The sequence below is a fragment of the Zalophus californianus genome, chromosome 2 (genome assembly GCF_009762305.2).
Source record: "Zalophus californianus isolate mZalCal1 chromosome 2, mZalCal1.pri.v2, whole genome shotgun sequence".
Classification (NCBI taxonomy): Eukaryota; Metazoa; Chordata; class Mammalia; order Carnivora; family Otariidae; genus Zalophus; species Zalophus californianus.
The window spans coordinates 31,843,058-31,857,821 of record NC_045596.1 but is presented as its reverse complement, the minus strand read 5'-3'; the positions used below and the strand labels follow the sequence as shown (position 1 = coordinate 31,857,821).

At 41.2% G+C, this 14,764-nt stretch overlaps 1 long non-coding RNA gene across 1 annotated transcript in view; it reads left to right on the top strand.

The window, feature by feature from the left end:
• The first annotated feature begins 1,698 nt into the window (after nucleotides 1–1,698).
• LOC113925292 overlaps nucleotides 1,699–14,764 on the top strand; it is a 36,697-nt gene continuing 23,631 nt past the window's right edge. Inside the window, exons 1-2 of the long non-coding RNA XR_003520972.1 lie at nucleotides 1,699–1,823; nucleotides 2,792–2,874. This is a non-coding gene — a long non-coding RNA (uncharacterized LOC113925292). The remainder of the gene's footprint in view (nucleotides 1,824–2,791; nucleotides 2,875–14,764) is intronic.

Here is a 14,764-nt window from a genome sequence, read left to right as displayed (position 1 = left end):
GCCAAGCACAGAGCATTTGCTTAAAGGATAGAAAATGTTTAAAAATTCTTGTTTGTTTAAAAGCAGGTTAAATAGCAATATGATTTTAGGGTAGGGTAGAGAAAAAATACTTATTTCTCTAAGTGATCTGATCATAAAAGTTTTTTGCTTTAACCAGATTCTAGTTTTTCCTAAAATAGTTATACATATATTAATACTGTCTTCTAGAAAGTATCTTCCAGTGCCTGCTTTTTCTTTAATGTGATTAGCTGTTTTTCAAAAGTAAGTTTTCACTTCAGAGAGTTCACACATGTTTGTGTATATAGGAGCTACTAGTAATAGCTAAGGGAATTTGGAAGTGCAGAGAACATGCTAAAATAGAATTTCTTTTTTCACTTTCAATTCTAGAACTATGCCATAAAAAATGAAAAAGGAAAGCATGAAAATGTCTTTAAATTAGAGCAGATAATATTTTAAAAGTACTGCAAATTGGACTATCAATTCCAAGTTCAGGTTTTTGACACGTAAAAAATACAATGCATAAGCATCCCCCCAGAAATTATTCTCTAATGAATAGTGAAATCTGATCCTCAACCACCTCACTTTAACAAAGCTGTAATTTGTGCCAAAGTTCTCATCGTATTCCCCGTGATATCCAGTAATATACAAGGGCTCTCTCTAAATTTGTCAAGGAGAAATCCTAAATATACGAATTTGAATACCGTCTCTGCCATTCACTAGCTGTATGACCTTGGTTAAGTAACTTGGCTTCTATGAGCTTCAGTGTCCTCATCTGTAAACTAGGAATGATAATACCTATCATGGAGCTGCCGTGAAGATTGAGATGGCTATTAAGGAGTCTCAAGTGTTTTATAAAGGCTTAAAAAACTATTAGTTTCTTTCTTGTCTTTCCCGATCCATTCCAGGACTACAAATCAATCTGGAGAGATTTAAATAGGCAAAACTGTGATCTAAGTTGGGATTGTGTTGTTTTCGTGTTAGGATATTTCTAGCTGCTGCATTTTGTACTTGGATGTGAAATATACAAGTTTCTGTAAACATTCTTTAGCCAAATTAATCTGTTTTTGTTTTGATGAAGATAGGACTGCTTCTGATAGGGGAGAGCTAAAATGATCATGCAAAAGAACTCCGTTTCTAAAGAGCTGACTCCATCATGAAAATGCACTCAGTGAAAAGTAAATATGATACCACCTCTTCCTGCTCAGTATTTAAATGAACTCATAAGGAAAAACATGGCAATTCTCCTTTTATACCTAAATCCTATGGAATTTGCTGCCTCCTGTATTCAAGTTGGGGCTATGATCCTAAACTTGGCTCCCTTCAATTGAGGTTTGTTACGTACTTGGCATGTTCCCACAACCAAACCTCCCATCTGTGACCTGCACCTGCAGCTCGCAGTATTCAGCCCAGATAGCTCTGTACTTCCGGGCCACTCAGGTCCCTGGAAGCGCTGGCCGTAGCCTTTCATACCCTGTTTCTCAGCTAGTTTAGACGCTTACAAACATTTGGGTGTTCTAGTTTCTGTAACTTTGTTTTGGTTCTTTAAAAACAGCTCTTCCCCCACCCCTGGCACATCACCATTTCTCCAAGGCACTCATTGTGAGATGCGAAGGCTGGTGCCTGTCGTTTGCATTCCAGATTGAAACGAACAGAATCTAGACTTTTTTCTTTCTTCCCTCTCTCCTTCTCCCCCCCCACCCCCGCCCCCGTATCATGACAAACAAAAGAGGATATGAGATGTATTTATTCTTTTGTAAGACGCAGAAGTATCAATTCCAGGAGATGTTGAGTTTTCCTCATTTACTTTGGAGTTTATGTAAACTGTAAGTCCTACTTTCAATAGATATGAAGGAAGTAGGAATTTGGGGGGGGTTGGGAGGGGAGGTGGTGATGTGGAAAAGCGACTTCTTTCTCATTTGCCCAGAGACGTTTAATTTCTGGAAAGAGCATATATAATGGCAAGTGAAATGTCCTGGTCTCTGGGGCCAAGAACGTGTGTTGTGGGTGCTTGTGGCATGTCTTGCAGCCTCTAGGTACAGGCTGACACTTACAGGGCTCCCCCCACTCACCCTCGCGTCGGCTTCGGGGCCGTTTCCCCTGCACAGGGCGCTCTCCCAAGGCAAAGGGGCTTGCTGATGGCCCGGGGTCTTTGGGTAGAGAGGAATAAACCTGATAAATAAATTCATAGCGGTCGATTTAATTGCTTTAAGAAAACATTCAAAAAGAGAATGTCAGGAAAGGGTGTGAGCAAAATAGCACCCTCCCTCAGATTCTGGCTTGGGGGTGCAGTCGGAGGCAGAACTGATGTAAAATAATGTAAATAGGGTTTCTTAAATATTTAAAAATATTTCTTGAGAGGATGGTACTAGAATCTATGGGTCATTACAATGCTTTTAAATATACGTTTTTTAAAAAGGTTTTATTTCATTTTATTTATTTTTTAAAGATTTGTTTATTTATTTGAGAGAGAGAGAGAGAGAGAGAGTGGGGGGGGAGGGGCAGAGGGAAATGATCTCAAGCAGACTCCCCGCTGAGCGCGGAGCCCCAGGTGGGGCTTGATCTCACCACCCTGACACATTGACCTGAGCCAAAACCCAGAGTCGGGATGCTTAACTGCCTGAGCACCCCAAGGATTTCTTTTTAAGCAATTTCTGCCCCTGTAAGTTTGGGTCAAGGTTAAGCATGAAGGTTGGGAGAGTTTACAGCTCAGACATCAGCATTTCTTCCCCTTCTCCCTCTTCTCCCCACTGACTTTTTCCTCTCCTCCCCTCTCTTCTTTTGCAATGGGCAGGAGACTTGTCTTCTTCAAGATGCTCGTGACATAGTAAAGAAGGCCTCCAGGCAAACGAATGCAGATAGCCCAGCCTGGAAAGAGTATGTACTCTCATAAAGGGAATTCAGAAGCAATCAGTCCCGAAAGGCTTCATGGAGGAGGTGTCTTGCAGATGACAAGACAGGAAGTGAGGAGGCAGTGGTGGTGATGAGATCCTGTGAAACCAGTTCAGGCAAAGGAAAAAGCATATGAACACTACTACAGCTAAGAAAGCCCAGTAGTTGTTGAGAGCTTATTACCTGCTGCCACCTGCTAACTATTTCACATGGGTTGTCTCATTTAATTGTCACATGAAACCTTTGGGGCAGATTTTCTCCCTATTTTAATCAAGGGAAAAATTGAGGCAGGGTAAGGATATGCTCTCTGCCCACAGTTGCACAGCTAGTGAGTGGTAGGCCAGGATTGGAATTCAGAGTCCGGCCTCTTTCTTTGTAGAAAGGATCTGGTTTCTGTGCAGGAAGAGGGAAGGGTGGGATTTCAGTGTTTTTGTTTTTTAAAGATTTTACTTATTTATTTGAGAGAGAGAGCTCGCTAGAGACAGAGCACGAGAGAGGAGGGGGAGGGGTAAAGGGAGAGGGAGAAGAAGACTCCCCACTGAGCAGGGAGCTCGATGCAGGGGCTCCATCCCAGGACCCCGGGATCATGACCTGAGCCAAAGGCACTTAACTGACTGAGCCACCCAGGTGCCCCATTGTTGTTGTTTTTTAAAAAAATTCCTTTTCTCCCATATTGGTGTGGAAGGAAAATTTTTCTTCTAGGGGTGTGTGTGTGTGTGTGTGTGTGTGTGTGTGTGTGTGTGTGTGTGTGAAAGGTAATTTGTAGATGGTTTGGACAACTCAGAGGAATATGCTCAGAGGTAGAAGAACAGTTAAGAGACATACCGCCATCCCAGGTAAAAGATATGGGTGAAGATGATAGTTATTATTTTACTGAGCACTTACTATGTGCTGCCATATCTTTACTTAATCGTCACAATGGCCCCATGAGATAGTTATCCTTCAATTTACAAATGAAAAGAGTGAGGCTCTCAGAGGCTAAGTAACTTGTTCAAGGTCACACTGCTGGTAAGAGGCAGAGCCAGGATAGGGGTACAGGTGTGTCTGATTTTAGGCTCTTAACCCATAAGCTTGGACAGCATGAGGAATAATAAGTGACACAGACATACTCGGTGGGGGGGGCGGTGTGAGGCTCCCGAGGTGTCATCCAAGTGTGGAGATATCTAGGAAAAAATAGAAATATATATCTTTGGAAACAGAAGTTGACAGATGAATGAAACCAAGGGAATAAATGTGTGGAGGAAAAAGCTGGGTGGGAATGGTGTCCTGGGGACCAATCCACAGAGAGAGACAAGGCTGAGAATGAAAGACCCTTAGAAGGTGCGGAATGAAGACCCTGCCCCTCGGCTCTGTAGCGTGTCTACTGGGTAGTGGTAGACAAGTCCCTTACCTGGCATTTCATCCTCTGCCCCTGTAGAAGTGAAGAAAAGAAACTACATTCCTTTTTTTTTCCTAAGAATTTTTACTTTTTAAAGTAATCTCTACACCCAATGTGGGGCTCGAACCCACAACCGCAAGATCAAGAGTCACACGCTCTACTGACTGAGCCAGCCAGGCGCCCCAGAACCCACATTCTTCAATGGCTTCAGAAGACTTTTTGTGATCATCAGTGAGGTCCTGGACATAAACATGCTTTAAGAACTCCAAAGTTCTTTACAATCTAATGTGTGTGGAGACAAGAAGGGAGCAGTGGAGGGGTCTGAACCCAATAAGTGGGCTGAAGAAGCTGGGGGGACAGAGCTGTGAGCTTTTGAAATGTAACAAGAAGGAAGTTACCTAGATATGCTTGGGGGCTGGGTCCCCGTGGAACCCCCCGAAGAAATACCACTCTAAGAAAGACTTAAAAGTAGGCTAAAAGAGAGAGAGGGACAGGAAGAAAAAAACTGAAGAATGTAAGTGAAGAGGTTGGTGCCACAGGAGAAGCCCCAGCGTGGGTCTGTGTGTCAGGGACTCCTGCCTCACCTTGGACCCTACCAAGTTCTTTGACTGTGAGTACATGGCTTGCTTCCACTTTCTGGGCCTGGGGGTTCATCTCTGTGAAAATGGTAAGAGTTGGCATGGATGATGAACCCAACAGCTCAAACTGGGAATGACAAGTATTCCTTCACCTCCTGCCAGGTCCACGGCTGTGTGGAACATTGTGTTGAGGAGGGTAGTGAGGCCAGGGAAACAGATATCAAGGTGGATGAGTGAAATCTGCAGGTGGTGTGTGGTGGGGGAGATGCTTCATTCAGGCCTGCCCTATGGTCCCCTCCAGCCCTGGCCCCCCAAAACAGGAGACTCCGAATCCAGGAAACTGAAGGGTCGGAGGAAAGTCCTTTCTGGAATTCTGGAGACAAGGTAATCGCTCATGAGATGTCAGCCTTGTGGCCTTACCTCTGGGGGGCCGACCTGGGCCCTTGGGAAAAGTCTCTGCTTCGTGAGGAGGTGAAGAAAAGAGAGCACACTGGGAGTGGCCAGATTCTTCTGATAGGTGACACTGGGGTCTGGGCCAAGAAAGGGTTTTGGACAGGAAGGGGATTCACAACAGGGCATGCTTGAGAGGAATTGTTTAAGTCTTTAAACCCTTGCCAAGGCAGAGAACATGAGATTGGACCTGTAAGTTACTTTCGCTATATATAGTTTGTAACCTGAAAATGCCTCCCTGGGCAGCATTTGTGTTTTTGACTCACAGTGTGTGCCTCAAGTGGAGGCTGGAGTGGGGGAAGGGATTCTGTTGGGGACAGACAAAAGTGGGGAGGCACTGGCTTTGAAGACCACATTTCCTCCCTTTTTATGCCTGGGGTGTAACCAGAGACCAGAGTCAACAAGGAATCTGGCTCAGGACTGCTTTTGTTTGCAGCTCTCCATGGGGTGTGACTTGCTTTTTTCAGAGGTCAGTGAATTGTAAATTGTGTAATTTTGGGTTCTGCTGAACCACCGTGGGGGAGACCTTTGAGGGGGTTGGTAAGAGAGGGGTAGATGGTATCACTCAGGCATCTAGGAAACTCTTGCTGTCTCTAAGACCAGACCTGGCTACATGGAATTCTTCCATTCATAGGCAAGCAGAAAATACATATGGACTTGGGTATTAACATCTGAATTTGCTTTAGCAAATGGATCTATGTCAAATATCCTAAATAAGGTAATATCCTAAGTTCAGAAGGAGCAGGAACAGTAAACCCAATTATTTTCTATGATTGACTACACTTTTCTGGTTACAAATATTTGTTGTGGTCTATGAAGATCTATACATAAACCCTGTGCTATGGAGAAGGGTACCATGCTGGGAACTGCTAAAGGTCTCAATTTATTTTTGATCTACATTTTCCTCCCCGCCCCCCACATGCTTAGCACAGGACCTGATATTTATTCATGCACTCAACAAAAATCTGTCGAGCATTTATCTTATTCCAGCCGCTGTTCTAAGTGCTGGGGATACAGAAATCAAGCAAGCTCTTGCTCTCTTAGAACTTAAAATCAACTGGGTTGGGGCAGACCATAAAATCAATATATTGTATACTATATCAAGTAGCAAGACATGCTATGAGGAAACATAAAGAGAGGTACAGAAGATAGAGAGGGGCGGTGTCTCTGGGGAAATGGAGTTGGTGAAGAGTGAGGAGGTGAGCCCTGAGGCTGACTGAAGGTAGCATGTCCAAGACAGAGGGGGGTGTTCCAGGGAGGGTGCAGGGGAAGTGGTGGGAGGTGAGGTTAGAGGGGAATCAGAGGCAAAGGCAGACCTTGAGGGCCACTGCAAGAACTTTGAATTTTATGCTGAAGAAGACGGGAAACTTATGGAGGATTTTCAGCAGAAGCCAGACAAGATCATTCTGGCTACAAATTTTAAAATAAATCGAAGAGGGGCAAAGACAGAAGCGAGGGAACAGGATACAATAATCTAAGCAAGAGACGATCGTGGCTTGGACTGAGGATTTTCCAGATTCTAAATATTTTGAAGGAATAGTTGGCAAGATCTTGTGATGAGTGGAATGTGAACTTAGAAGGAGAGAAGTAACGATGAGCCCAAGACTTGGGTCTGAGCAGCTGGAGGAATAGAGCTGTTACTTACTAAGATAGGGAAGGCTGGTGGAGGAAGAGGTTTGGGAATAAGGGATCCAGAGTTTGGTTTTAGAATTGTTAAGTTTAAGATGCCTGTTAAACAACTAATAGAGAGGTCCAACAAGTTGTTGGATACATGAGTCTGGAGTTCATGGGACAGGATGGGGCTATAGGTATAAATTTGGGAGTGGAAAGCACATGAAAAATTAAAGCTACAGGTGGGAGGAGGCCACCTAAGAAGAGGGGCTGTAGGCAGAGAGGAAGAGCAATCTAGGCGTGAATCTGAGGGATTCCACCATTAGTGGTTAGGGATATGAGAAGAACCAGCCAAGGTGATGAGGAGGAACCAGTGAGACAGGAAGAGAGAGTGACGTCCCAGGAAGCAAGGCGAGAAGCTGTTTCAAGATGGGCGTGTCCAACTGGGTCAGATGCTACTGACAGATCAAGTATGAAGAGGACTAAAATTAGTCATTGGATTTGGAACATGGAAGTCATTGGTAAGTTTCACAAAAGCAGTTTTAGTGGAACCATGAGGGTGAAAGCCTGATTTGGAGTAGTTTCAAAACAGTATGGGAAATGAATAAGTGGAGATAGTGAATATGAAGACCATTCTTTCAAGAAATTTTATTGTAATGAGAAGCCAACAAGAACAACAACAACAACAAAAATTGAGGCAGTTGCCGGAGGGAGAAATGTCAGTCTCTAATATGGCTCAATAGCATGCCAGGGACTACTTTTAAAACGGTGGGTTGTTCTTTTCTGAAGAAGGCAGTTCCAGAAGAACCCTAGAAATCCATCTTGTGACTCTCCTATTGGGGCTTGCTAAGGACTCTACACAGTGCTCCTATCTGTTACAGGGACCTCTAGCATCATTGGGTCCACCAGATCATAGGAACCAAGGGCATCTTGCACAGCAGCCTGGATCTGCTGTGGAGCTATCTCTTGCCCTGGGCCCCACTCCAAACTACAAACATCTTGGATCACCCAATACATATGTTGGGGCAGTTGATTCCCTGTTGTAGGTTATGTTTCTCCAAAACCCAACGGGGCTCACCAAGCATTAGATTCTCTAGCAGTAGTAAGACCAAGGTGTAATAACTTGTTCTTTACCTTTCAGGAGATGTCCTGACATGCCCTAGATCATCGAAGTCCTAAAAACTTTGCTAGAATGGGAAGCATTGCAGGATCCTTTCTCAAGGGGACCCAGGCTTTGGGTCTGAAAACTGCCTCAGCTCTGGAAATTGTGGGCCCATCAGCCTTCTCCTTAATAGCTCTTGATTTTTATTTTTTGGCCAGTTCTACAAGGCATGCAACACTCTATTGGCTGCTCATAACTACCTCGCTCCTAAGAACACCATGGTCTCTATTAACCATCATCAAAACCTCTGTGGGTGGAGGCCCACTGGTCGCCCCTCTGGCCCTGCTGCCTGTTACGGTTTATGTCCGTTTTGGCTCTGATAGTTAAGCACTGGCATCTGGCCTTTGTTATTCTGGGATCTCATCATTCCCCTTGACACGAGGGAGCCCATCTAGAAGGTTGAGTCACCTATTCTCAGTCTGGCCCACAGCAGAAGTTCATCAGTAGGCCTCTCAGAGATGCTGCTGCTCACTGAGATATTCTTTATTGCCTAGTGAACATAACGTTCTTTGAACCCTTCCAAGAAGCATAAGTCTCACACAATAGACTTGTTCTAACATTCCTGTCTCCCTGAGCATTGTGAGCCCTTCTTCAGTTTCCTGCCATGGCACTCCAGACTCTGTCTATAATTTGCTGTCAGGCATCATCATGTCCAAGCCTCAGGAGCCATTCAGGAACACACTACTACAAACTGTAAGGCGGTTCCAAGTCAAGAACCTCTCCCTTGCTTTCATATTCCGCTCCCCTCGTTGTTCTCCTGTTTATCATCCTCAAAATCACTCCCCCACATGTCCCCCTAGTTCACACTGATGCATCTCAGCCAAGTCCTGCAGCTCTTTCTGAGGATAAGATGTTTTCTGCTGGATTTGGCACTCTGTTTCTCCACTCGGGCTGCCTCGAGACTAGTGATTGGTCCAGGAGCATTGAATGGAGGTAGAGGCAGATCTTCAGGAGAACAACACAATTTTGTGAGAGTCACTGTCAAGAATCTAGTCTCACCCAGATCTGGAGAAGAAAACAGAAGCAACATTCAGGTTAGTATCAGTCAACTGACGGGATATTTTGGATGACTAAGAGAAGCCAAGGAATGTCCCCTCAGGTTCCAGGCTTCTCCCTGAACGACTGGGAGGAAGTTGGTGGTGGCAAAATATATGTGAGGCCAGAGAGCACTGTGGGAAGTGGGGTCAGTGCACTCTGTTTGGTGAGTTATCATAGGTGGCTGTACAGTTCCAGAACTCTCATTCCAGCAAGCAAAACTACATCAATCATTCATTCATTCATCTATGCATTAACTTAACATTTATTGAAAGCCTCTTCTGCTAGGCATTTGGGTTCAAAGATGAATAAAACCCTATCTTCATTTTCCAGAAATTCAGAGTGTAGTGGGAAGTGGACAGAAATGTCCTTTACTATTTACTATTACATGTGATAGAATAAATTGATGTACAGGGTGTTGTGGGAGGGGAGACAGAATAAGAAAAACACTTGCCTGGTGTGTATGCACACGAAGGAGAAGTTATATAATGCCTTGGTTGATTTCTTGTCCTGGCACACTTCGATTCCTCATTTCTAGAGCCACTTGACCACAATCACTGGTCATGGATAGCGTAAAGAATCTCAATTTGGTAGCTGAGAGGACTGTAAAGTCAACCCTCCTTTTTGTTCTCCACATCTATGCCTAGTTTCTTAATCTGTTTTTGCTACCCATCTCCTCTTGTCTCCCAGTTTCATTGTCCTAAATCTCTTTTCTACTTTTTTACCTGATGTACTTTCACCGATCCCTTGAATCCCTCTTGCCCGAAGCCCAGACTTTTGGGCAAATCCTTACTCCCTTTCCTCTGTACCTGTCTTGGGAGAAGGGAAAATGTCTTAACATGTGCACCATGTAGGCATGTTGATTATCTCATTTCAGCCTTCCATTGTTCCCATTCTATAAATGAGGCCCAGGGAAGTTAAGGAATTCGCACAAATTCACACAGCTAGACAAGAAAAAAGCAGGATTTTCAATATAGATCCAATGTTCAGAATACTGACCCATACCTTAAGCTCTCCCAGATGATTAAGTACCTGGAAAACATTCCATCACAAAACCTTTCTGTTCGAAGTCTCCCAGGAGAAGAGAAGAAGAACTAAAAGACTGCTTTGTAATTTTATAATCTCTTCATGTTTCCTATCAAAGATTTGGTCCCCTCCTTGCACCCACAGGCTCACAAGGCACTTCCATCTCTCCTCTAGGTTGTATAAGAATATGAATTTCTCATGACTATAAATGTACAATTGGAATTCCTGGACATTTATATGTACTTATTGAGTGACTATCACTGAATAGTTTTTCCAAAGTGATTGTACCAACTTACATTTCCACCAACAGTATATGTGCTGATTGTTCTCATCAGCATTTGGTATTGTCAGTCATTTGAATTTGAGCCATTCTGGTGAGTTTGTAGTAGAATCTCACTGAAGTATTAATGGCATGTACCTGATTATTGATGAGGTTGAGCACATGATTTAATAAGTATAATATTTGAAATAGATTTTTTTGAAGATACTTCCAGATTAAGAAAGTCCAAAGCTATACAGTTTCCTTTTAGCACAGCTTGAGCTGTATGAAAAAAATTTGATTTGTCATATTTTCATAATGACTCTGCTCAGAATATTTTCTAGCTTCCATTGTGATTTCTTCTTTGAACCTGTAGGTTTATTTAGAAGTGTATTTTAAAATTTCCAAACATGATTTTCTGAATATTGTTTTGTTATTGATTTCTAGCTCAAGTCTGTGGTAAGGTAACATACTCTGCATTTCAGTCCTCTGATGTTAGTTGGGGCTTGCTTTAAGGCCCAGAATTTTGTAATTTTGGTGCATAAAATAAATGAGTATTCTTCAGATGGTGGGTGTGGTGTTCTTACAGGCCCAGTAAGTCAGTTTGATAAATGTGTATACACTTCTGTGAATATGAACTAACTTCTGTCTGACCTATCAGATCTCAGAGAGTTTAGTAAAATTTGAGGCTATGCATTTTAGTTACATAGAAATTTAGAACCCTTATACCTTCTTGATGAGCTTAATTGTTATCACTATGAAGTCACTCTCTCTTTAGTAATGCTTTTAGCCTTAATATATATAGTTTGTCTAATATTGATGTCATTATATTCTTGAGAAATCTTATGCTTTAGACTTATCTTTTGTAAATAGCATGTGCAATTCAATGTAAATCTGTAATACAATCTTTGGCTGTTAAACAGGAAATTTAAACATTTACGTGTAATCTAATTTCTGATTTTTAAAATTTAAATTTACCATCTTGCTCAGCTCCTCAATTTCTACTACTTGTTCTCTATTCCATTTTTTTCAGTTCTTGATTTCATTGCATTGATTGAGGACTTTAAAATGTTATTCCAATCCTATAAAATCTTGTAGTGATTGCACTAGCTATTGCAATAGGCACACTTCACTTTTACAAATTCAGTATTAAATGGTTCTTTTCCCTCTTCTTGGACAATGCATGGACCTTAACACACCATCACCCTATTATTTCACTCCTGACTTAATTCTCTTGCAATGTATTATATTCTCTATATAATTCTCCACAAGATGTTATTTTTTATTGTTTTATATTTATCTTTCCTTTTTGCATTTCTGACCTTTTATTTGGAATTATTTCCTTTTTCCTGAAGGCTATATATATATAAATATATATATATATATATTTATATATATATTAGTTCAGATCTTTGGGGATGAATTCTCCCAGTTTTGGTATGTTAGAACAGTTCTCTTTTCGATATATATATATCTAAATATATCTATATCTATATCATCTATCTCTATATATATTCTGGGAATAGAATTCAAAGTTGGCAGTTAATTTCTTTTGTTATTCTTATTATTATCTTATTATTTTGAAGCTATTATCTCATTGTCTTTTGGCTTCTAGTGTTGCTGTTGAGAAATTAGCTGTCAGTCTAATTACCTTTAATGGCAATCTGTCTTTTTTCTCTGGCTGCTCTTAAAATATTTTCTTTGTTTATGATCTTTAACAGTTTTACTATAAAGTACCAAGGTTTTCCTTTGTTTAACCCATTTGGGGTTTCTTGGATCTGTTAATTGATGTATTTAATTAGGTTTGGAAAATTCTCAATTAACTCTTCAAGTTTATTTCTGTGCCATAATCTCCGTCCTCACCCTCCAGGACTTCAGGTAAATAGACATTAAGACTTTTCATGGATCTTTTATGTCAGTGCCCTAGCCTGAGAAAAGGTAAGTACAGAATGTACTTACAAAATGTAAGTACAGAGTGTACTCTGTACACGCTCTTCAAATTTTTCCTTTATTTTTTCTCTCTATGCTTCATTCTGGATATTTTCTTCCATATTACAAATTCTCTCTTTATCTGTGTGTAATTGACTATTAAATCTATTCATATGTAGATTTATGTTCCATATGCATCTAAATTGTTTATTACTATTTAGTTCTAGCATTTTCAGTGGCTCTTTTTAAAAAATAGTTTTCAGTTCTCTGCTAAAAATTTCAAGGTTGAATTTCCTCTCTTTCAACAAATTAAGTATAGTTGTTTTTTAAGTATATAAAAATTCTAATATCTGAGTCTCTATACTCTATGGCTGTATTTTCTTGTTTTTCATTCATGTGGTTTTTTCTCCTTGCTTTTTTGTTTTTGTTTTGCTTTGTTTTTTTGTTTTTGTTTTGTTTTGTTTTGTTTTGCTGTGTGTGTATGTGTGTTCGGATATTTTCAGTGTGAAGGAAAGGGGTTTTCACTCTTCCCTGCTCCTTGTGGGATATCTACCTCATTGGTTGCCTCATAAGAAGAAAATGTGTAAGGTAATAAATACTTGCTGTTTGTTTGTTTGTTTTAAATGCTTGCTATTTAAGCTGCTTAGTTTGGAGTAATTTGTTGTTCAGTAATAGATAGGTAACAATATACTTGGGTTTGAATACCAGCATTACCCTTTACTAGCCTTGTATCCTTGGACACAGGACTTCACTTTTTGAAGACTGTTTACTTTTTCCCTTTTTAAAAAATGGTAATAGTATCTACTTACAGTGCTACTGAAGCCCAGTCTGTTATATAGTAAATTCTTAATAAATAACTATTTTTATTTTTATTACATTTATTATTAAGTAAAGTGAATGCTTAAGAACAAAGAGAAGAGAGCTATAGAGCCACTATAAAAAGCAAGCACAAAATTTGCAAAGAATAGCCACCTTGGGCCATTAAGTGTAGTGCAAAGAAGCTTTATCTGCTTTCCTAGATCCTAAGAACATAACTGTGTCAGAGTCCACATAATGAGGATCATGAATTGCCCATAAAAGGTCAGAACAGAATCTATGTATTGTCATTTCCTCTTTTTTTTTTTAAGACAGGAAACACACTAAGATATATAATATACATCTACTTGTCTTCTTTAACAATGTGTTTATACTTAAGGAAGTTACAGCAATCTAGAAAGTTCTTTTCTCTGGAGCAGTGGTTCTCAAACTATCATGCATCAGAATCACCTAGAGGGCTTACTGAACATAAAATGCTGGACTCCCCTCCCAGAGATTTTGACTCAGCAGGTTTGTATTGGGGCCTAAGACTCTGAATTTATAACAGATTCCTGAGGTGATGCCAATATTGTTGGCTTGTGGCCACATTTTGTGGACCTCTGCTTTGGAACATCTTTGCCTCTGATAAATGAAGCCTTATAAATGTGTTAAAGAACACACAGTAATATTTAGGCAAAATGTGGTGTAAAAGAAAATCCAATTGCTTTACAAGGAAGGATATACAAGGCCTTGTATGATATAACCCATCTATTTCACCTATTTTATCTTGCGTTGTGTTTCTTATTCCCACATGGCTTTCGTTCTGTTCTTCGAAGACACCAAGCCCATTTCTGTCTCAAGGCTGCACTTGCTGTTCCTTCTGCCTGAGGCTCTTCTCTCCCAGATTATGGCCTCTCTCTGTGTCATCACTGAAGGCCCAGCCCCAAATGTCACCTTTCCAGAGAGGCATTCTCTACCTAAAGGAACCATTCTCTATCACACTTCCCACTCTACTAATTTATTCCTTTCATGCCACTTATTGTGATCTGAAATCGCATTTTATTTGCTTATTAGAAAATTCCAATATAGTGGATACCTTGTCTCTTAAGTTCTTTACTACCTCCAGCCTAGAATGGGCCCTGGTATGTTGCAGGTGCCCACAAGATATCTGTTGGCTGGAAGCATCAATGTTTGGCATGGGTCTCTTATTTACAACCTAGTTTCTGAGAGGAAGTGAAGAATACTGGTAACCTGGGGAATATGGAATATGCTCCCTCCCTCCCCTGCTTTCCTACATGCTACAGTTGCCAGGATTCTCCCCAGTTTGTAATGTGAAGGAAAGGGTTTGTACTTTTCCCTCCCCTGTGCTGTCTTCTACACTCTTGTCTTCATAAGAAGACAAGATGGTGACCTGGGCGACACTTGTCACAGTCAGGGACTCGAGAGAGCTGCTAAATTGGTCACTTTTTCATCCATCCAGAACACTCCTAACTTGTATAAGTGATTCTCTTCAGGATGGCTGGTATCTGCCAAGTTGTCCCCAGTTATAATGAGGGAAGGAGAACTGCTTTCCTACTCTTGTTCGGTGCCATGTTGGCTCAGCCTATAGTTGCTCCCCTCAGGTAGCTCCAGCTGTTTGGGTCCCAGGTTAG